Source organism: Lissotriton helveticus, chromosome 2_2, assembly GCF_964261635.1.
Source record: "Lissotriton helveticus chromosome 2_2, aLisHel1.1, whole genome shotgun sequence".
NCBI classification, from domain to species: Eukaryota; Metazoa; Chordata; class Amphibia; order Caudata; family Salamandridae; genus Lissotriton; species Lissotriton helveticus.
The window spans coordinates 44,111,738-44,137,618 of NC_136060.1; positions in this window are offsets into that span (position 1 = coordinate 44,111,738).

A 25,881-nucleotide genomic window follows, 5' to 3' on the forward strand; every position below is an offset into this window, starting at 1 on the left:
CAGCTCCAAGGACTTAATACTACTTGGCAACCTCAATTTCCGCCTTGAAGTCCCAATGGACCCCTGCTCAACATCCCTCCTCAAAAGCCTCAACAGCATTTGACTCACCAAGCTCATCACAGACCTTATACACATCGCAGGACATACTCTGGTTCAAATCTTTACCACCAGTGACAGGATCACAAATTACTCCGCTTCATCACTCACATGGACCGACCTCTCCATTATACACTTCCTAGTCACCACACATTGAGTCAACACTCCCACCATTATCAACCTTCCCAGCCGGAAGTGGTGCAAAGTAACAGAGGGTGACTGACACAGCATCCTCAAAACAGACAAACCCAACACCACCAACAACCTCAACAAGGACATCACCAACCTCAACTTATTGATGAACACCAGTGCAGACTCCCTCGCGTCCATCATAAACAACAGACAAAGAAGAGCCAACAAACAAGCCAGCTGGAATGCAAACGACCTCTGGAAATCTAACAGCCATGGAACGCAGCTTGACAGAAAATGGAGGCCCAGCCACAATGCAGATACCAAAACTACCTTCAAGGCTACACTCATTTGCTACTACCAACTCCTGAGAGACATCAAAGGACAGCACTGACCAAATGTATAGAGGCGCCTTGAAACACCGCAGAGTGGGACGCGCTGCTACCAGACACAACACCGCTGCCAGTGGGGACTCAAAGTCACAGGGTGCTGTTTTGGCCAGAGGAGGAGCCTGCCGTCACCGCCGCGCTTAATAGTGCCTTGAAACACAGCAGCGCGGGACACGCTGCTACCAGACACCACACCGCTGCCAGTGGAGACTCCTAGTCCCAGGTTTCTGTTTTGCCCAGAGGGAGGAGGCTGCCATCACCGCCGCGCATAATAGTGCCTTGAAACTCCGCAGCGTGGGACGAGCTGCTACCAGACACCACACCGCTGCCAGTGTGGACTCCAAGTCCCAGGATGCTGCTTTGCCCAGAGGGAGGAGCCTGCCATCACCGCAGGCCACACCCGGGCGAAGCCCGGGCAATGGCAGGCCCATTCTTGCATGTCACTGCCAGGAAGAGGCAGGGCAGGGCCAACCCTCTAACATCTGCCACAGAACACAACCAACTTGAATGAACTTAAGGTACTGGTTTTTGTGTGCTTGGGACGTTACAGGCATTAGTAAAGGGGGCTCACCACCTGGATCAACAACGTGTACACGGGTCAAAGTGCAGTAGTTACTCAAGTACAAACTAATTCCTATTTGACTGCAGTGGGTACTGGCATCCCTGAAGAGTCTATTTAATGAACATTGGCGGTCCATCCCCGTAGTGATTTACCGCTTGCTGATATTAGTCTTGTGTAATATTTTAATTATTTTCCACTCTTGAACAACTGGTTGTAATATTTGTAGCAGCATGGGAAAAAGGAAGGCAGTGAAAGTACCAGGAGGTGGAGTTACTGGGAAGGTTAAGAAGCCAAGGAAATCAGCCAAACGTTCTAAACATGCAACAAACATTCCAAATATGTTTAAAAGAGTAATACACCAAGCTCCTCCTCTTTCAAACAAGGGAATCACACCATCCAGTTGAGCAGACTTCCCCCCGAACACTGTGCACAATTGCTAAAATCCACACAGTCTGTGAGCTGGAGTGCAGTAATAGATTTGCACCCTTGACGGACATAGCTGAGGACAATTTGCCAACACAATCAATTAATTCCATCGAGCATACAGGGACTGTAGGGCCTACTATAACTATTACTCCAGTAAAAGCACGCAGATGTTCCTGCCCAGGTCAGCCAATTGAGAACCCAGGGACCCAGGCAAATTTTCTCATTAAACTTATCACTACCCTTAAGGTGCTGATCATTAAACTGACAGACACCCTTAACAAGTCAACATATGAGAAAGCACTGGATCCCTGCAGACTGGTAACATCCAGGAATCCGAAAGATAATGTTTTTGATTCGACCAACATAAGCCGAATGGGTAGAAGACCTACAGAGGCATGTGCTGCCCCTAAAACAAGCTCCCATTCAATTACTAATGGAAGGTATCAGCCAACTAAAAAAAGACCAACCCAGAAATTAATTTAAATTACATCAATCGTAATAGTTCCAGTAAGCAGCAAAAGGGATCTAGTTGCTCAGCAAATTCATCTCCCAATCCACCTAAAAATCCAGGGCTATCTACACAGAAGGATCACTGTTTCACTAACTCCCTGATGGTAGGCCCCTCAAGAGCACAAATTATTCTGACCAACATCCCCAGAATTCCATCCAAACCCTATGGGGAAGATGAACAATCTTTGATCAACTAGAGCATCCATTGGCTACGAAATACAAGGAAGTGTAGGTCAGTATTAAGAGAAGACATATTGTCAGCATAAAGATGTGTGACTCCTGGCCTTAACACAAAGCGTTGGATAACGAGTGGGTAAAAATTACTATTCCAACTCCAGAGAGTGAAACAGTAGGGAAAGCGTTGGATAGCGTAGGGGTAAAAATTACTATTCCCACTCCAGTGAGTGCAACAGTAGGGAAAGCGTTGGATAGCGGGTGGGTAAAAATTACTATTCCCACTCCAGTGAGTGCAACAGTAGGGAAAACGTTGGATAACGTAGGGGTAAAAATTATTATTCCCACACCAGTGAGTGCAAGAGAAGGGAAAGCGTTGGATACCATAGAAATTAAATATAACATACTTATAAATCATTTTTGTATTTAAAATAAATAATAATTTACATTTTAAACAACTCATCATAATTTACAAATACCCATTATTAATTATAAAAAACATAAGTACAATTTATTAATTAATTAACAATAAATTAACAATAAATACCAATACATATTAATTAATAAATATGAGTTACCACAAAATAAATATTTACATTTGTTTTTCTAAAAAAACCTTTTAATGAATAAAAATTGATTAGCAATTTAAAAAAATTAACCATAAAATTATTTTTTATACCAAAATATACTTTTTATAGAACATTAATTACCAATTAATAAAAACTAATTTCCAAATAAAAAATAATCATTACAAATTAAAAAACTAATTACCAATTAAAAAAATGAATTACCAATTACAAACATTAATAACCAATTACAAACATTAATTACCAATTAACAAAATTATTTACCAGTTACAAACATTAATTACCAATTAAAAAAGTTAATTAACAATTAAAAAATGTAATGGCCAATTATTAATTAATTGAAAATCATTTAATTATGAATATCAAAAAATAAAAATAAATCATTACTTAATTATAATTAAAATATTTCCCACCCAATTCCCCTATAAGCCCACTACCAGCTACAAAACTTACATCCCAGAATTAATTAAAATGAATTAATAACTCCTAAAAATTAATAATTCATTCACTATTATTAAATTACTTCCCACCCTATTCCCCTATAAAGCCACAACCCGCTCCGGTACTAAAACATAAAATTTGCTTAAAAATAACATTATTAATATATAAAAATAGTACACATATAATTTAAAACAAGTAAAATACTTAACAAAAAACATATAACACATACATATTAAATACATAATAAAATACATAACACAAACAAAAGTACAAAAATCAATATTAGTAACATCGTGATTAGTAACATCGATATATTTGATATCGATATTATTGACTTCGATATTACTTACATAGATATAAAAAAAATCAATATTACTTACCTTAGGGTCGATATTCTGTCCAACGTTATTCTTGACCTCGATATTCTGTACCTTCAATATTAAAAGCTCGATATTTCTGTAGGTCGATATAAAAAACTCGATATTTAGACTGTGCACCCAAATAAATGTCAACCTCAACTGGTCAATGGCTGAACCGAAGCCCAAGAACTGAAGGGGATACAAGATATTACAGCAATGCGTGAGTCATAATAATTTGTATACCCATAGTAACTGATGTTGGGAAGCAAAGGGAAGGGTGTTATTTGGCATAGAAATAATGTGCTCACCCACCCAACATAAGACCATGTCCAATTGAATCCTGGTAAGTCATAAACCGAGAAACACAGGGGATACCAAATATTATAGACGATATTGCCCATTATATATGGTATCCCATAAAGGAACCAGATGTAAAATGTTGTGGAATGATGTATAAGATGTGAAAAGATACTGTAGTGTGCTAACAAATAAAAGGCAACTTCAACTGCGAAATGTCTCAAGGGTAGCCCATGAAACGTAGGGGATACAAGGTATTACAGGAATATGTGAGCCATAATATTTGGTATCCCCATAGTAACCAATGTTGGAAAGTTAAAGGAAGGGTGCTATTAGGCATAGAAATACTGTGCTCACCAAGCCAACATAAGACCATGTCAAATTGAATCCTGGTAAGTTCTAACTCTGGAAACACCGGGGATACCAAATATTATAGCTGGTATAGCCAGTAATGTATGGTATCCTCTTACAGAACCGGATGTAAAATCTTGTGGAATGATGTATAAAATGGAAAGAGCTACTGTGGTCTGCTATCAAATAAATGTCAGCCGCCAATGGCTGAACGGAAGCCCATGAAATGCAGGGGATACGAGATATTACAGCAATGCGTGAGCCATAATATTTGGTATCCCCATAGTAACTGATGTTGGAAAGCAAAAGGAAGGGTGCTATTTGGCATAGAAATACTGTGCTCATCCACCCAACATAAGACCATGTCAAATTGAATCCTGGTAGGTTCTAACCCAAGAAACACATTGGATACAAAATATTATAGCTGGTATAGCCCATTATATAGGGTATCCCCTGAAGGAACTGGTTGTAAAATCTTGTGGAATGATGTATAAAATGTTAAAAGCGACTGTAGTCTGCTATCACATAAATGTCAGCCTCAACTGGTCAATGACTGAATGGTAGCCCATGAAATGTAGGGAATACGAGATATTACAGCAATCTGTGAGCCATAATATTTGGTATCCCCATAGTAACCAATGTTTGCATTAGAAGGAAGGATGCTATTTGGCATAGAAATACTGTGCTTACCCACCCAACATAAGGCCATGTCAAATTGAATCTTGGTAAGTTCTAACACAAGAAACACAGGGGATACCAAATATTATAGCCGGTATAGTCCATTACATGTGGCATCCTCTAAGAAATCCTAACTTAAAATGTTTTGGAATGATGTATACAATGGTAAAAGCTGCTGTAGTCTGCTATCAAATAAATGTCAACCTCAACTGGTCAATGGCTGAATGGTAGCCCATGAAATGTCGGGGATATGAGATATTACAGCTTTGTGTGAGCCATAATATTTGGTATCCCCATAGTAACCGATGTTAAAAAGCAAAAGGAAGGGTCCTATTTGGCATAGAAATACTGTGCTTACCCACCCAATATAAGACCATGTCAAATAGAATCCTGTTAAGTTCTAACCCGAGAAACACAGGGGATGCCAAATATCAGAGCCGGTAAAGTCCATTACATGTGGTATCTTCTAAGGAATCCTAATATAAAATGTTTGGGACTTATGTAAAAAATGTGACAAGATTCTGTAGTCTACTGTCAAATAAATGGATACTTCAACTGGTCAAAGGCTGAAGGGTAGGCCATGAAACGTAGGGGATACGAGATATTACTGCAATACGTGAGCCATAATATTTGGTATCCCTATAGTACCCGATGTTGGAAAGTTAAAGGAAGGGTGCTATTAGGCATAGAAATACTGTGCTCACCAATCCAACATAAGGTCATGTCAAATTGAATCCTGATAAGTTCTAACTCGGGGAACACAGGGGATACCAAATATTATAGCAGGTATAGCCAATAATGTATGATATCCCCTAAAGGAACCAGATGTAAAATGTTGTGGAATGATGTATAAAATGGTCAAAGACTGTTATCAAATAAATGGCAACCTCAACTGGTCAATGGCTTAATGGTAGCCCATGAAATGTAGGGGATATGAGATATTACAGCAATACGTTTGCCATAATATTGGGTATCCCCATAGTAACCAATGTTGGAAAGCAAAAGGAAGGGTGCTATTTGGCATAGAAATATTGTGCTCACCCATCCAACATAAGACCATGTCAAATTGTATCCTGGTACATTCTAACCCAAGAAACACAGGGGATACCACATATTATAGGCGAGAAGGACATTGTATTTGGTATCCCCTAAGTGAACCGGTTATAAAGTCTTGTGGAATAATGTAAAAAATGTGAAAAGCTAATTTAGTCTGCTAATAAATAAAAGGCAATTTCAACTAGTCAATGGCTAATGTGTAACCCATGAAACATAAGGGATACAAGATAATACAGCAATATGTGAACCATAATATTTGGTATCCCCACAGTAATTGAGGTTGGAAAGCAATAGAAATGGTGATATTTGGTATAGAAATACTGTGCTCTCCCATCCAAAATAAGGCGATGTAAAATTGAATCCTGGTAACTTCTAACCCGAGAAACACTGGGAATACCAAATATTGTAGGCTGTATCGGCTTTTATATTTGGTATCCCATAAGGGTACCGGATGCAATATCTTGTGGAATGATGTACAAAATGTGAAAAGCTGATGTAGTCTGCTAACAAATATAATGCTACTTCAACTGGTTAATGTCTAAAGGGTAGCCCATGAAACGTAGGGGATACGAGATATTACAGCAATACGTGAGCCATAATATTGGGGATCCCCATAGTAACCAATGTTGGAAAACAAAAGGAAGGGTACTATTTGGCATAGAAATATTGTCCTAACCTGTCCTAAATAAGACCATGTAAAATTGTATCCTGGTACATTCTAACCCGAGAAACACAGGTGATACCAAATATTATAGGCGGAAACGGCCATTGTATTTGGTATCCCCTATGTGAACCGGTTATAAAGTCTTGTGGAATAATGTAAAAAATGTGAATAGCTAATGTAGTCTGCTAACAAATGAAATGCAACTTCAACTGGTGAATGTCTAAAGGGTAGCTCTTGAGACGTAGGGGATACGAGATATTACAGCAATACATGAACCATAATATTTGGTATCCCCATAGTAAATGATGTTGGAAAGCAAAAAAAAGAGTGATATTTGGTATAGAAATATTGTGCTCCCTCATGCAACATAAGGTGATGTCAAAATGAATCCTGGTAACTTCTAACCGGAGAAACACTGGAGATACCAAATATTGTAGCCGGTAAAGTCCATTATATTTGGTATTCCCTAAGGCAACCGGATGTAAAATCTTGTGGAAAGATGTCAAAAATCTGAAAAGATGCTGTAGTCTGCTTTCAAATAAATGGCAATTTCAAATTCCTAACGGTTAATGGGTAATCCTTGAAAGGTTGGGGATACAAGATATTGCGGCAATGCGTGAGCCATAATATTTCGTATACTCATTGTAAACGATGTTGGAAAGCAAAAGGAAGGGTACTATTTGGCAAAGTAATACTGTGCTCAACCATCTAACATAAGATCATGCCAAATCGAATCCTGGCAAGTTCTAACCCAAGAAAAATAGTGGATACGAGACAATATACCTGGAATAAGCCATTATATATGGTATTCCCAAAGGGAACCAGATGTAAAATCTTGTGGTAAGATGTACATTTTTTTTAAATATGCTGTAGTCTGCTTTCATATAAAAGGCAATTTCAAGTGGTCAATGGCTAATGGCTAACAAAAGAAACGCAGGGGATGCAAGATAGTACAGCAATGCCTGAGCCATAATATTTGGTATCCCCATTGTAAAAGATGTTGGAAAGCAAAAGGAATGGTGATATTTGGCATAGAAATACTGTGCTCACCCATAGCACATAAGACCATGTCAAATTGAATACTGGCAAGTTCTAACCCCAGAAACATAGGGATACCAAATATTATAGATGGTAAAGACCATTATATATGGTATGCCCATAGAGAATCTGACGTACAATCTTGTGGAATAATGTAAAAAATGTGAAAAGATACTTTAGTTTTTTATCAAAGAAAAGACAACTTTAAGTGGTCAATGGCTAAACTGAACTAATGAAACGTAGGGGATACGAGATATTACAGCAATGAGTGAGCCATAATATTTGGTATCCCCTTTGAAAACAATGTTGGAGAGCAAAAGGAATGGTGCCCTTTGCCATAGAAATACTGGGCTCATCCATCCAACATAAGACCATGTCAAATTTAATACTGGTAAGTTCTAACCCCAGAAACACTAGGGATACCAGATATAATAGCCGGTATTGGCCATTATATTTGGTATCCCCTGAGCGAACTGGACGTAAAATCTTGTAGAAAGATTTAAAAAATCTGAAAAGATGCTGAAGTCTGCTTTCAAATAAAAGGCAACTTCAAGTCTCCAATGGTTAATTGGCAACACATGAAAAGGAGGGGATACGAGGCATTGCAGCAATGTATGAGCCATAATATTTGTTATCCCCATTGCAAACAATGTTGGAAACCAAAAGGAAGGGTACTGTTTGGCATAGAAATACTGTGCTCACCCATCTAACATAAGACCATGCTAAATCGAATACTGGTAAGTTCTAACCCAAAAAACACAGGGGATACCAGATATTATAGCTGGTATAGGCCATTATATATGGTATCCCCAAAGGGAACAGGATGTAAAATCTTGTGGAATGATGTTAAAAATGTGAAAAGATACTAAAATCAGCTATCAAAGAAAGTAAAAGTTCAAGTAGTCAATGGCTAAAAGATAACTCATGAAACGTAGTAGACACAACATATTGCAGCAATGCGTGAGCCATAATATTTGGTATCCCCATTGAAAAGGACATTAGAAAGCAAAAGGAAGGGTGCTATTTCCCATAGAAATACTGGGCTCAGCCATCCAACATAAGATCATGTCAATTTGAATACTGCTAATCTCTAACCCCAGAAACACAGGGGATACCAGATATAAGAACCGGTATAAGCTAATATATTTGGTATCCCCTAAGGTAACCGGTCGTAAAATCTTGTGGAATGATGTAAAAAATGTGAAATGATACTACCGTCTGCTATCATATAAAAGGCAATTTCAAGTGGTCAATGTATAATGGCTAACAAAAGAAAAGCAGGGGTTGCAAGATATTGCAGCAATGTCTGAGCCATTATATTTGGTGTCCCCATTGTAAAAGATGTTGGAAAGCAAAAGGAAAGGTGCTATATGGCATAGAAATACTGTGCTCACCCATAGCACATAAGACCATGTCAAATTGAATAATGGCAAGTCCTAACCCCAGAAACACAAGGGATACCAAATATTATAGACATTAAAGGCCATTATATATGGTATCCCCATAGAGAATCTGACGTACAATATTGTGGAATAATGTAAAAAATGTGAAAAGATACTTTAGTCTCTTATCAAAGAAAAGACAACTTTTTAAGTGGTCAATGTCTAAAGGGAACCAATGAAACATAGGGGATATGAGATATTACAGCAATGCATGAGCCATGATATTTGGTATCCCGTTTGTAAACAATGTTGGAGAGCAAAAGGAATGGTGCCCTTTGCCATAGAAATACTGGGCTCATCCATCCAACATAGGACCATGTCAAATTGAATACTGGTAAATTCTAACCCCAGAAACACCAGGGATACCAGATATAATAGCCGGTATAGGCCATTATATTTTGTATCCCCCTAAGCGAACTGGACGTAAAATCTTGTAGAAAGATTAAAAAAATCTGAAAAGATGCTGTAGTCTACTTTCCAATTAAAAGGCAACTTCAAGTCTCCATTGGTTAAAGGGTAACGCATGAAAGTAGGGGATACGAGGTATTGTAGCAATGCGTGAGCCATAATATTTGGTATCCCCATTGTAAACAAAGTTGGAAACCAAAAGGAAGGGTGCTGTTTGGCATAGAAATACTGTGCTCACCCATCTAACATAAGACCCTGCTAAATCGAATCCTGGCAAGTTCTAATCCAAGAAACACAGGGGATACCAGATATTATAGCTGGTATAGGCCGGTATATATGGTATCCCCAAAGGGAACAGGATGTAAAATCTTGTGGAATGATGTTAAAAATGTGAAAAGATACTATAATCAGCTATCTAAGAAAAGAAACGTTCAAGTGGTCAATGGCTAAAAGGTAACCCATGAAACGTAGGAAACACAACATATTGCAGCAATGCGTGAGCCATAATATTTGGTAACCCCTTTGAAAAGGCCATTGGAAAGCAAAAGGAAGGGTGCTATTTCCCATAGAAATACTGGGCTCAGCCATCCAACATACGATCATGTAAATTTGAATACTGCTAATCTCTAACCCCAGAAACACAGGGGATACCAGATATAATAACCGGTATAAGCCAATATATTTGGTATCCCCTAAGGTAACCGGTCGTAAAATTGTGTGGAATGATGTAAAAAATCTTAACAGATACTGTAGTCAGCTATCAAATAAAAGGCAACTTCAAGTGTTCAATGGCTAAAGGGTAACCCATTAAACGTAGAGGATACGAGATATTACAGCAATGTGTGAGCCATATTTGGTATCCCCATTGAAAACGACATTGGAAAGCAAAAGGAAGGGTGCTATTTGGCATACATATACTGGGCTCACCCGTCTAACATAAGACCATACCAAACCTAATCCTGGTAAGTTCTAACACAAGAAACACATGGGATACCAAATATTATAGCAGTTATAGGCCATTATATATGGCATCACCTAAGAGAACCAGACGTACACTAGTGTGGAATTATGTAAAAAAGTTTGAAAATATACTGTAGTCTGCTATGTAAATGGCAACTTCAAGTGGTCAATGGCTAATGGGTAACAAATGAAATGCAGGGGATACAAGAAATTACAGCAATGCGTGAGCCATACTATTTGGTATCCCCATTGTAAAAGATGTCAGAAAGCAAAAGGAATGGTGCTATTTGGCATACAAATACTTTGCTCACCCATAGCACATAAGACAATGTCAAATTGAATACTTTTATGTTCGAACCCTAGACACACAGGGGATACCAAATATTATAGCCGGTATAGACCATTATATATGGTATCCCCATTGTAAAAGATGTTGGAAAGCAAAAGGAAGAGTGGTATTTGTCATAGAAATACTGTGCTCACCCATCTAACATAAGACCATGCCATATCGAATCCTGGCAAGTTCTAACGCAAGAAACATAGGATATTATAGCTGGTATAGGCTATTATATATGGTATCCCCAAATGGAACCAGATGTAAAATCTTGTGGAATGGTGTACAAAATGTGAAAAGGTACTGTAGTCTCTTATCAAAGAAAAGACAACTTTAAATTGTCAATGGCTAAAGGGTAACCATTGAAACTTAGGGGATACAAGTTACTACAGCAATGCCTGAGTCATAATGTTTGGTATCCCCACTGTACAAGATGTTGGAAAGCAAAAGGAATGGTGCTATTTGGCATAGAAATACTGTGCTCACCTGCAGCACATAAGACAATGTCAAATTGAATACTGGTAAGTTCTAACCACAGAAACACAGGGGATACCAAATATTATAGCCAGTATAGGCCATTATGTATGGTGTCCCCATTGACAACCTAACGTACAATCTTGTGGAATAATGTACAAAATGTGAAAAGATACCGTAGTCTCTTATCAAATAAAAGGAAGGGTACTATTTGGCATAGAAATACTGTGCTCACCCATCTAACATAAGACCATGCCAAATTGAATCCTGGCAAGTTCTAACCCAAGAAACATAGGGGATACTAGATATTATAGCTAGTATAGGCCATTACATATGGTATCACCAAAGGGAACCGGATGTAAAATCTTGTGGAATGATGTACATAAATGTGAAAAGATAGTATAGTCTGCTATCATATAAAAGGCAACTTCAAGTGGTCAATGGCTAATGGGTAACAAATGAAACGCAGGAGATACAAGATATTACAGCAATGCCTGAGCCATAATATTTGGTATCCCCATTTTTAAAAGATGTTGGAAAGCAAAAGGAATGGTGCTATTTGGCTTAGAAATAATGTGCTCCCCCATAGCACATAAGACCATGTCAAATTGAATACTGGTAAGTTCTAACATTAGAAACACTGGGGATACCAAATATTATAGCCAGTATAGGCCATTATATATGGTATCCCCATAGAGAACCTGACGTACAATCTTGTGGAATAACGTAAAAAATGTGAAAAGATACTGTATTAAAGGGTAACCAATGAAACGTAGGGGATACGAGATATTACAGTAATGCTTGAGCCATAATATTTGGCATCCCCTTTGTAACAATGTTGGAAAGCAAAAGGAAGGGTGCTCTTTGCCATAGAAATATTGGGCTCATCCATTTAACATAAGACCATGTCAAATTGAAAACTAGTAAGTTCTAACGCCAGAAACACAGGGGATACCAGATATAATAGCCGGTATAAGCCATTATATTTGGTATCCAATTAAGCGAACCAGACGTAAAATCTTGAGGAAAGATTTTAAAATCTGAAAAGATGCTGTAGTCTGCTTTCAAATAAAAGGCATCTTCAAGTCTCCAATGGTTAATGGGTAACGCATGAAAGGTAGGGGATACGAGGTATTGCAGAAATGTGTGAGCCATAATGTTTGGTATCCCCATTGTAAACAATTTTGGAAAGCAAAAGGAAGGGTACTATTTGGCATAGAAATACTGTGCAAGAAATACCTGGCAAGTTCTAACCCAAGAAACACAGGGGATACTAGATATTATAGCTGGTGTAGGCCATTATATATGGTATCTCCAAAGGGAACGGGTTGTAAAATCTTGTGGAATGATGTAAAAAATGTGAAAAGATACCACAGTCTGCTATCATATAAAAGGCAACTTCAAGTGTAACCCTGGGCGTAGTTTGCATAGTAGCACTACGTGTAGCTAAGCGAAGTGCACTTTGCACTACGCAAGCTACGTGAACTGCGTAGTGCACTGTGCAAAATGCTGTTCGTACTGATTGCACAGTGCCGGATGCTTGTCCGCATTGTACAATCATTGCAAACGGCATCTTGCACAGTGCAAGTGGTCATTTTCTGCTGCTCGAGTAGATTTGTACTCGAGCTGCAGTTTTCTCAACGCGGACTGGCAGTTTCTGATCGCGAGCGGTCGCGAGCATACGTGACCACTCGTAATGAGAAACCTGACCTCCCCACATTGAGAATCTCACCGGGAGGTTTATTTTCCACGCTTGCGATCGGCAACTTGATGTTGCTAATCGCGAATGAGGAAACGTTTGGCCAGAATGATGATTTTGCTCGCTTGCGGTCACCAACTTGACGTTGAGAACTGCGACCAAGCAAAAAATGCCTGCTACGCATTTTTGCAATGAATGAGCCATAATATTTGGTGTTTCCTTACTAAGAAATGTTAAAAAACTGAAGGAAGTATGCCAGTTTTGCAGAGAAACACTGTGCTCACCAAGCCAACATAAGACCATGTCCAAATGAAGGCCAGAATTTTTTATCCCCCAAAACCTACGGGATACTAAATATTATAGTCTGTATGGGTGATTATATTTGGTATCCCCAAAATGAATTTGATGTGAAAGCTTGTGAAATGCATTCAAAAGTACAGAAATTCACTGTAATCTGCACTCAAATAAGAGGCCATTACAACTTGTTAATTGCTGAAAGGTAAACCTAGTAGGAGATACCACATATTATAGCAAAATATGAGCTGTGATGTTTGGTGGCCATATAGAAAGAGACTCTGAAATACACAACAATTGCTGCGATATGGCTGAAAACACTCTGTTCACCCTGCCAACTTAAGGACATGTCAAATGTTGTCCTAGTAAGCTTTAACTCTAATAGCATATGGAATAGCAACGATTACAGCCCTTATTACCCATTATATTTGATATCCCCCAACAGAACAGAAGGTGGAAGCTTTTATTATGCAATTACAAGTGCATGTTCCATAATGTTCAGTATCCCTGTTGAAAGAGACAGTGCAAATTATAAACAAGGGTGTGATGTGTCAGAAAAGCACTTGAAGACCATGTCAAATCCTAGTACGTTTTAACCCAAGAAACAGGGGATACCAAATAATATAGGCCATATGAGCCATTATATTTTGTAATCCCTAATGAAACCAAAAGTAAAAAGCTTGTGGAATGGTATCAAAAGTGCTAAAAGATACTGTAATCTCCTATCAAATAAAACGCCATTTCAGTTGATTAATAACTAAAAGGTAAGCCTTGAAATGTAGGGGATAGAAGCAAAAGAAATAAATGAGCCACAATATTTGTTGTCCCTGTAGAAGAAGATGTTGAAAAACACAAAAAAGTGCGTGACTTGGCACAAAAATACAGTAGTCAACAGGCCAACATAAAACTGTTTCAAATCTTATCAACGTAAGCGTTTACTTTTTTTTGTTGTTGTTTTTATTGATAAAGGTCGGCAAGCTACAATTATACAACAGTGACACATGTGATTAGCAAATTACATCCATCAGCATGCAAGTTACAGAGGTTGAAAAAACAGATATTTCAAATAGTTACGCCTCTGTCCACATTTCTACGCATTTCCAGGTCCACCATGGGTGATACACAGATCTCTCCCCTGTAAATGTTCCATTTCGAACATTTTTATCCCATTTCTTCGGGCACCCCCTGGTTACAAACACCTCCTTCTATGCAATCATACACCTACCCAATTCTTTCAGCCATACCGATACATCAGGCGGTGCCGCGCCACCCCATCCCTTTGCCAGTTCTCTTTTAACCAACATGTACCCAGCGTCACCAGTTGTTGTTCAATTTCAGTCAGGTCCGAGTTCGCCCATATGTTTAGCAGGCCCAGGCGGGACATCAGGTCTATCGTCTTTACCAATGCCGACTGCATATGGTTTGTGGCTCTATCCCAGAGACCGCGTATCAGCGGGCACTCCCATATCATGTGATAGAAGGTAGCCGGCTGCTTGCAGCCCTTCAAGCATAAATCATCCTGCCTAGCCCCTATTTTTGCTAGAGTTTTTCCCATCATATATGACTCATGGAGTTGTATCAGTCTAAATCTGAGTGTGATGGCTGCCTCCCTAGGTGACATAAGAGCCTCCCGCCAATCTTCTTCTTCGATCAGCCCCAGATCTCTCTCCCACTTCTCTATGAGCTGTCCAAAACTATCCGGTAAATTATTACTACGTTTTTTGTACGTCAAGGATATTGCTTTAGACTGCAGAGGGCCATCAAGTAAGCGATCCTCTAGTGACGACGAGTCTGGTATGTCCTTGCAGTTCGGGAAGGCCGCCTGTAGGCATGCCTTATTTGTAGGTACCTAAATACCTCCCCCGGAGCCATCTGGTAACTCTTTCGGAGGTCTTCAAATTTGAGTATTGCCCCCTTCTTAACCAAGTCCTTCACTGCCGTGATGCCGATCATATCCCACATATCAAACGCTGGTTGATAGAATAGCATGCCTAGTTTCTGAGTGTACCACAAAGGTGTTGCCTTGGTGAGAACTCCAGCCCATCCCAGTTGTGAGTTTGCCAAATGGCAAATTTGTATTGTGTGTTGTGTTGGACCAACAAATCTCTGTCTCTTGGTGCGGGAATACAGGGCGCCCAGATAGCTCGAGCGATCCATCTGGTATCTGTCTAGGGCGTAGTAGTATAGCCTGAGATCAGGCAACGCTATCCTCCTGTCATACCATCCTTTTGTTAGTTTTTGAAGCGCTATTCTAGGGGCCTTACCATCCCATAACAGTGTGTGTACCTCCCCCTCAACCGCTACAAAGTATGCATCTGGAATTTGGTGCGGGCAGTTTTGGAGGATATATAAAAATCACGGGAGTGCCAACATTTTAAAAAGGGGCAGCACGGCCCACCAAAGACAGGGGCAGTGACCTCCAATGCTTAACGTCTGCTCGCAGTATGGCCAGCGGGGTTGCCAAATTATGGCTGTAAAAGAGGGCCGGATCTGATGTAACAAAGATTCCCAGGTATATGAAACCATCTACTGCGACCACTAGCGTGCAGTCCTTGGGGAGACGTGGCGTCTGCCCATGGAACACGAACAGCACAGACTTACCCCAGTTAAAGGCATACCCCAAGTATTTCCCCAAATTTGTGAAGATATTAAGAACAGTATGTATGGATTGTATGAGGAAGCATAAGCGTTTACTTTTTAAACAAAATATTACAGCAGCGTACAGGTATCCTCCACAAGAACTGAATGTGAGGGTTCATTAAAAATACCAAATGTAGATAGACCTGCTGATAGACCATGCCAAATAAAATAAAAAAACTAATTTCAAATGGTCAATGGCTAAAAGGTAACCATTGAATAATAGGAGATACAAGATACTATAGCAATGTGTAATCCATAATATTTGGTATTCCTATAAAGCAGAGTTACTAGGAAGGGTGTGACTTGACAGATAAATACTCTGCTAAATTAGCCAAAAAGTGAATAGCTTGTCATATTCTATGCCGGTAAGTGTTAACACTTTGTACGTAGGTGCTACTAAATACAGCCAGTATGGGCCATTTTTTGGCACACTGCTAACTTAGCTTATATGGCCACGTTGTGTTATCTACTAATTTTGAATTTTTGCAAAATGTCATATACTCAATGCTATAGTGCAAGGCAAGTGTGTGCTATAACCAGTGGCAACCAGGCTTGCCGCCAATAAATAACACGGCACCATAAGCAAACCGAATAGACAATGCATTCAACATCAAAAACCAACAAGAGATCTAGACTAAGGATTTTTTTCTCATTGATTTTGTTTTTATTTTGAAATGTTTCCCTCAAATTCGTATGCACTTCTCTTGGCTCCTTAGGAAGTCATCTAGTACACCTGTGCTTGTAACAGTGCACAGGTGTACTATTGTACCTGTAGCTATTTTGTGTTTGACTGAGGTTTGCACTGCAGGTGCCTGGAAAGTACTGACTCTCTTCAAGTTGTTGACTAATGCACTGTTGATGCTCACAAAGCATATTCAATGTCCTTCTCATTTAGCCACATTACCACTTTACTTGCTATCATTTTTCACCTGTACTGTCAAACCTAAAAGAGAAACATCTCCAGTCCCAGAATGCAACACGGTGTAATTAAAAAGTGAAGACTGCAATCTCACATGACATACAGATACTTGGTAATCGGGTTACACTAGAAAAATATATAATTTGCTTACATTTGCTATTTTGGAACAGCCAAGAGCTAGTAGGTGGAAACAAATTTGTGTAAAATAGTAAGTCCACATTAGTAAAAATCATGCCTCCATTTTCTTTATTAAGTATTAAAAAATAGACACTTTTAAATGATTTATTCACATACATGCTGTTTTCGGTTTATATGTCAAAAGAAAACATACAGAATTGTATACATTTGCTTTGGAGCTCTTGCTTAGGCAGAGCAAGCGCTGTGAATTTGAGATATTTTGTTTTTCAAGAGTGGGCTTAGAGACCGCTCATTGCTTCCCATTTGTTGGCTTTATTGTGACTCTCTTTTGTTTGCTTTTTATTGGCAAGATTCAGTAGGCTTCCTTTGTTTTTGCGTGTTTGTCCTTCCACTCGAGCATGGACACACTACTTGTATCCTTCCACTGATCATGATTTGTTATCATTACTTTTTCTATGTGTTTAAGCGCTATACTAGAGTGCGTCTTGTTCAGCTGGCTCCCTCATGTACTTCTCCCACTTAGAGTTCCTCACTCATCCATGTTGCGTACCCACACTCCCTCCTTCCAGTGTTGTCCATGTTGTTGCTTGTCCTACCCATCCAACTTCCTTTTGTTTTTGCCTGTGTTTTTGCCTGATACACCCACCTTCCCATCTGCCGTTGTTGCCCATGTTGTAGCTTCCTCTATCCACTCTCCTTCCTTCCTTCCTTCCTTCCATTGTTGCCAGTGTTGTTGCTTGCTTGCTCCCACCCTCCCTCCTTCGATTGTTGTCCGCATTATTGATTGCTTCTACCTGCCCACCCTACTTCCATTGTTGCACTTGTTGTTGCGTGCCCTGCACCCTCCCTCCTTCCATTGTTGTCCATGTTGCAGGTGGCAACATCCACCTCCATCCTCATTCCTGTGTTGCTTGCTTACACCCACCCACCCGTCTTCCGTTGTTGCAACAGTTATTGTTGCTTTCCCCCCCAATTCTCCTTTCATCCATTGTTGCCTGTGCTGTTGCTTTCAACACCTACCCTCCTTCGGTTGTTACCTTTGTTGTCGCTTGCCCCCACCTACACTACCTTCTTCTATTGTTCCTTGTGTTGTTGCTTGCAAACCCACCCCAATCCCATCCCAATCCCACCCACCCTCACTCCTTCCGTTTTTCTTGTGTTGTTGCTTTCCCCACTCACCCTTCTCTGTTGTTGCCCATATTGTTCTGTACCTTACCCACCCACCCTCCCACTTGTTGTTGTCCGTGATGCTGCCAGTGTTTGCTTCTACCCACTCTCCCACCATGCGTTGTCAATTTGCCTGCTCTGAGCCCCTCAGACACATCCATTGTCTGTGTTGCCCCCTTACTCATCCACACACCCAAGTTGCCTCCATAGCTGCTTATGTGCTGCTTATGTGTGACATTTCAATGGATTAAACGTACTTATGAGTGACATTCAATGACCAAATATGTGACACTTAGAGTGAAACTTTCTCTTGAGTAAAACCAAGCACTGAAGTGCAAGGAAAGTGAAATGACAGTCTTTTGAGTAATGAAAAGCTCTAAAACAATCTTGAAACAGCTGCTAAGTACCTCACATGGAAGGTTACTATCACAACCGTCCTCCACTATAAAAATGTGAGAAACTCCTGGACTGGCCACTACTTACCAGGGCAGCTCTTACCCTTGCCGCACTATGGACAAATAATGGCATTACCGTCTCTGAAAAGTGCAAAATTGTCGGGCCATGATGTAATTTAGCTATATAAACACATCTTTTATCACAACTTATAAACTAGATTTTAAATCTCCTTTTCTCATTGTTTTAGAGAACCACAATATGACATACACACATGATCACCCCAAAAGGCACAGTGACAGACAGATCACTTTGTGTTTCTCTTAATGGTTGCCCTGCCTGAAACTTACCAACTCCCACTGCTGGCCTTCTGCGTGCTGACTCTCAGGTTTTTTGTTTTTTTTAACACTTTATTTTGCATTTAGGTATAAGAAGAACAGTACACCTGGACAAAGTCAGTTATTTAACATGCACAGGTAGCAAAAACATACATCACAGGTGGCTCAGTCCGTGACGCATTATAATCATACATGACTTAAAGCGGATCCCTTAGAGTCCAACCTTATTCTGACCCCAACAGTCTCCAACACCGAACCATCCCGGTGGCTTACCCCAGCATGCAGTGGGCGCGCAACAACTGTAGTGACAAGGAGAAAGTACAGCTCCTAGTGCAAGCGTGTAACGACACAAATCTTGAGACAATTCGGCCCACTCCAGTAGGGTCTATGCCCTGTTCCTGCTGTGTAGGGGGGTCTCGCTGCTGCGCCAGTAGATAATCCCTGAAAGGGCCCCAAATATCCTTGGGCCTGGAGGTGGGGGGGAGTGTTTTTGCGTAAATGTCACTGTTTGTGGTGCAGGATGCCATGCTCCTCAGCCATGCTTTTACCGAGGGTGCTGTTTTATCCCCCCATTGTATGGCTACTTCCCTCTTGGCCAGGAGTAAGCTAATGGCCACAAACCTACGAGTTTCCTGTGGGAACTGGTTAACATAACCCAGCAGGGCGATCTCAGGTAGGGGGGTCATTGGAACCTTGATCATGTCGCTCACCATCTTGTGTATAGCTTCCCAGTATGAATGTATGTTCGGACAGGTCCAAGCGAGATGAGCGAAGTCTGCATTTGGAGCGCTGCATGTGGTACAATGGTGTGATCTGGTAGGGTCTATCCTGTGGAGTCTTGAGGGGGTAATATACATCCTACGGAGAAATGCTGATTCTCATGTTATAGCTGCTCCTGTGTGTGGACTCACACCGTCTGCTTTTTGATACTCAACTAGTACAGAGATGCTGCTACCTAGTGTGTTGTCGTGTTCTGCTGCTCAGTGCTGATGGTGACGATGTGGAGTGAGAGTAAGTGGAGTCCTTGTGCTCTCTCTCATGGGTGTAGATGGGGAAAAACTCCCTGCGCATTGACAGTCTGCCACACTTGACAGCCGCCCGAGCTTTTTGAATCATTACAGCGTGGCACATGTCCCTGCCATGATTTGACACAAACAGATTACCATCCTGTGCCTTCCCACATGCGGATGCCTATTGAGAGCAGCATGTGCGACATGAGCGATTTGTTGTTTATCGTGTCACTAGGTGGGCCCCATGGGCCCCGTCCACTCGCAGCGATGCCTTCCTGGGGAGTGACAGGAGGATTTTGAAAAATAAATTTTGGTGCCAGTCTTCAGTGTGCTGACACACTAGCACACAAGGTAGTACAAACAAAGCACTGTTAATAAGGCTGGGGGTCTGTAGCGATGCGTGGGCTGAGAGGTGCCAACAGCCCCACTCACTCAATGCCTGCAGAGGAGCACACAACGTGTAGCAGCGTAAAAACATACTTTTGCCCATCAGTTGCCGAGTCACTGGCCAATCATCCAATCACTTACTTTGCGGAATTGAATTAACTGTCACTGACGGTGGCGTGCAGGAAGCATCAGTTTTCAAAATACAACAGGGCAAGTTGCCACCCTCTGGATGCATCATCACTCTCAGTCTCAGTCTGAGCAAGGGGCAGTGCACAGCTGATTAGTCTCAGTGTTATTACTACTCTCCAGGGAGGATGTAATTATCAGTGGCGGCTCCTCATGGAAGTCATGCAGGGTGGTGGGCGAGGTGTGGGAGGGGAAGGGTGGGGGTAGTAAACTCCAGCTTAAGGCCGAACAGAGTTCTGTTAATAAATACATAAATAAATAAAACGATTTTCATTGCGAGCGCTGCATTGCATTGCTGCAAAGCACTCCCACGAGGAGCCGCCACTGGTAATTGTCAGTCAGTTTAACAGACTTAGCCATGGCATGTCACGTGGCTGAGTACCAGAGGCTCTGATTCATTGTGCACTGCAGTCTGAACCTGAGACTGCATTATTCCGTGTGATGACAATTTGTGTTCATTATTGTTAGTGAAGAAACGCAACCTTGAAGGCGGCACTGTATAATGCAGGCTCACTGGCAGCACTGCCAGCAGGCAGCCGGCTGCTTGCGCTTTTGCAATGGTCTGCGGCTATTCGCAGTTTCTTATACCTAGCAATGCCGCTGTGTTAGGAGGTGCTATAAATGCATGATTAAGCATTTTAGTGTGGCGATGAGGACTTCCACGCTAAACTGCATTGGTCTAACCACTGATGCATGATACTTGACAGAGCTGTACCTCCAGACTGAAAAAAGTAAAAAGGTGCTTTAATTCCCAACCCCTCCACTGTCCATGTTGCCCCCGACACCCATTCATCCCTCCCTCCTTGTATCCCCAACTTTCTCTCCTACCCCGCCAGCAATTAAGAAAAAGGGTTACGGCTGTGTCATATCTCCTTTTTAGGTAAAGCCTAGAGTCAGCATGCATGTGCTGCCCTGCGAAGCATGATGTATCTACAATATGGGCCTTAACCAAAGCCATCGATTGCCATTCATTCTTTTTTGTTCCTATCAAAAATGCTGCCTTTTTATTAATGCATTGCTTGTAATTGTCCCTTTGGGTACTTGGTTCAAGCCCAGGTGATATCACTAATTGTTCCTTCGGATTGGCTATCACGTTTCCTCCTGGTTGTCCATCGCAATGAGCGTCTCATTTGCTCTTTCCCTCTTGATCAGCGCGGCATGAAGTGTTTTATCTATTCATCTGCGTGGTACATCAAGCTTCAACTTTAAGCATGGATGCATTTGAACTTTAAACTGCATGTTTCAAACAGACAGATATCTTGACCTCTACACGTTTCTCTGTGTATTTGGCATGATTCTGCTCAAGCGAGCATTATTGCAGTTTAGGTTTCCTTTCTTTTTCACAGACGGCGATTGTAAGTCACGTGGGGGGGACCTGCCAATGTGGTCTTATGCTTACACCTGGAAGACCAGTGACTGGAAGCACAAAAGACAAAGAGAAATGTTACTTGAGAGATTTAGACTGAGTGCCCTCTGTGCCTCGCTTGCTTGTGAGAATAGACTGCACGTAGAGAAGTGATCATGTACGTCATTTCAGAGCTGTAACTATTAACGCACATGATGCCTTATTTCTCTAAGCTATAGTGCGGAGTTGTTGGAAAATGTAAGAAGCATTGTGTAGTTCACCTTAAAGTGCTTTGTAGTCCTCCCTCCCCTTCAAACATTCTCCAATGGAAACAGTGGGTACCAAAGAAAGCTAATCCAGGGTCAGTCTCAGCCTGTTCCTCATAGGTTTCCATACGAGAGCAATTCCTCCGGATCCTGAGTAATTGACCTACTGGCAAATTTTGCCCCAGTGATCTGGGGTGGAAGCTCTCATAAAGTAGTACGCTGTTTTTGTGTGTGCTCTTGTTGTGAACTTTAGTCTGGATCCATTCCGCTGTCATGCTTATAGCTAGGTCCAGAAAAACAGCTCCCTCCATGCTGACTGCATGTGTGAATTTCAGATGTTCATCTCTAGTATTGATCCATCTAACAAAGTCCTCAGCTTCATCTTGGTTGCCGTGCCAAATGACAATATATCATCTCCATACTTTCAATTGTGGTGCAAACGAGTTGCCTTGATGGAAGATGTGGTTCACTTCGAATTGGTGTACATAGAGGCACGCCATGCTCGGAGCAAAAGAGCTTCCCATGGAAGTGCCTCTGATCTGATGGTATATTGTGTCTTCATATTCGAAGAAGTTTTCCATGAGAGCCAATTCTGCCCACTCCATGATGAAATGTCTGAGCGTCATGAACTCCCAGTCTCTTTCCAGGAGAATGTGTTCTACCACGCTCAATGTGCGTCTGTGAGGTATGCTGGTGTATAATGCCTCGATGTCCATGGTAATGAAAAGATCTTCAGCTGGGGTGATCTCGAGGTCTCTAAGTAGGCACAGGACATCTTTAGTGTCTTAGGCAAGATGTAGACGACTGTACGATAGGTCTCAAACACCAATCGCAGAATGTGAAAGAGGTTCAAGAACTGAACCTATTCCCAACACTATAGGTCTCCCTGGTGGGGGCATCCTGTTTTTTGTGGATATTGGGGACAGTATAGAATCTGAGGGTGCAGGGATTATCACCCACCAGAAGCCCAGCCTCATCTTTGGTTATCCAATCATTCATCAGGCCCTCATCCACCAAGGTTCTGATTTTGTTCACAAGTCTTGGAGTAGGGTAAATCCGGTGGATTTCATAGCTGTTTTCATCTGATAGCAATCTGATGCATTCTTCGTGATCCATGTTTTTATCTATGATAACGATTGTGCCGCCTTTGTCAGCTGGTTTAATGACAAGTGTAGTATTCTCTTTCAGGTCCATGAGTGCCTTCGTCTCACCTTTCTTCAAGTTCTGTTAGCCTTTGATGTTCTGAGAGTCGATTGTTTGAATTTCCTTCAGTATTGCCTGTTCAAATGCCAGGACTGTCACTGTTGTTGTACTTACAGTGTCAGTTGTATGTTTTGTGGGTAGGCTCCCGTTGCGCTTTTAGACATGCAGCTCCCCCAGGCAGCACTTATAATACGGCACAAACGCGGGGTAGGCACCCGCATTTCTCCTGCACACAGGGGGATCCCCACGCCGGGGGTCACACAGCAGCGGGGTAGGCTCCCACTGTATTTCTTAAACAAGCAGCTCTCCATGGCAGCACACGCTACAGGCCCCCCGCACCTTCTTCCTTAGGATAATGAAATATAGCGATCTGGTGGCGCTAGAGTCCTCCCAGGATCACATAACGCTCTGGCAGCACAGCGCTGCAGGGGGCAGGCGTTCCGCACCTCCTGGGCAGCGAAGACAAAGCGCTTCCCAGGCACTAGGCAGCAGGCAGAGCACAATCCATGCTGGGGTAAAGCTGTGGCGCTCCCCCGGTGCTAGGTCCCATAAAGTAAAGTAGTGCCCATGCTCCTCACCTCCAAGGCACAGTTGTGTCACTCACAAGATGCTAGGGCTGGAGCGCAGGCAGGCAATGCTGGGCCAGATCAGCAGTCAGTGGGCACTCATCAGTACAGGACAGCAGCTCCTAGAAGCAGTCATCTCCCATAAAGTGGCACTCCTCCTGACATAGCAGTCTTCACTCCAGCAAAGTCTCTCACTGGCCCTGTGGACAGCAGAAGGGTACAGATTGGCTCAGGGGCCAGCAAACAGGCCCTTGCGGCGGTACCTCCTGGCAGAGTTTCCCCTCTCGATCAAGTCCATGCTCAGTCTGAGCACATGGAGGCACAGCCCCCCTATATATACCCCCCTAACCCCACCTACCAGACAGGGCTTGAACCTTCTAGAAAGCTCCTGGCTGTTCCAGTCCCAACTGTCACTGTGGGGGAGGTGTAGGGCACCCTGTCACTCCGAACACTAGACCGCCAACCCTCCTCAGGCAGGCAGCACAAAGCACACAGCAATGGCGTCCATTTTAAAAGTGACATTTTCTTCCATGGTGAAGTTAAACCTCTGGACACCATTGCGCAGCATGTATTATTTCTAGTGCAACCACAAAACATACATATTTATTGTGTCTCATTTCGAACCATCAATTCTATATTAGGTTAAAAAAACTAGGGGGAAGGCAAAGAGTTCCGGGATGACCCTGCAAACAGGGCCAAGTCCAACACCCTCACACTTTAATATTCTTTCCATATTGATGTGTTTTACCCTTTTAGGTTTTTTAGAATTAAATCGTTTTTATTGGCAGTACACACGGAAAACAGAATACAGAGCGTTAGCGCCTACAACCCTGTGGGCCGGCAAATTAACAAACATGTAGTAGAGGGCATAGTACATGGTCCAACCAACAATTATACCTTTATGTAACACAGCATGTCACCTACAACCCAACTTGGGCCGGCCGCGTAAGACAACCTGAAAGAATTAGCAAGCTTAACAGTGTAAAGATAAAAACAATGCCCGGCCCAGGGCACCACACCTGCTTAAGTAAAAGCACCAATCTAACACTCCGTTGCACATGCAGAGCAAGTATGCCTACCTTTAAGGGATAAGAACAACAAAAGGGAAAAAAGGAAAAAGGAGAAAAAAGAGAACAAATCAAAATTTGAAACATCTAAACCTAGTCCCCCCACCCCACTCTTCCTCCCCCCTGGTGTGCCACCTGCTACCTAAAGCCTACACATGCGTGCCTTTAAGAAGAAGAACAGTCCCCTTGAGAAAAGGGCGGATATGATAAGGGGGGTCACCCTGCTCCACAGCGGTCCCCTCGGGAATCAATTTCAGGAGACGTAAATAGACAGGACAAATTAGTTCCCAAAATTCAAAAGACAAAATCGCTATGAAAGGAGCCTAAATCTTAGAGTATTCTATCCTAGTAAAGCCATGGATAAACACTCCATATCTAGTAGGGACCATAACTGGAGCAGCCACTGGGAACGGTCTGGGATCCTGTCAGTCTTCCAGGCCACCAGGATAACCCGGTGCACAGCATTCAAGGCCAGGGTAATCTGCTTGCCTTTAAGTGAATGCAAGGGGAAGGTCAAGACCTTGGGAAGTCCTAGTATAGTGTAAGCGGGAAAACTTGGAATAGTAGTGTCAAAGGCTCTATCAATCTCCTTGAGGATTGTGTCCCAATATCATGTTAGTTTGGGGCAATTCCATGGCAGGTGAAGGAGGGTCCCGGGACTTCCACAGCCACGTCAGCAGAGGACATCATTCTGGGAGTTCCACTTAGCCAGTCAATCCGGGGTATAATACCAATAGGAAACTATTTTATATGCAGTCTCTGTGTGCCCCATTGAGTGTGCAAAATGATGTGATCTGTAGAAGATGTTCTCCCACTCCTTGTCTGTCAAGGTACTGCCAATCTCTATCTCCCACCGCTTCTGTCCCACAGAACGGGTCCCCTTTGACC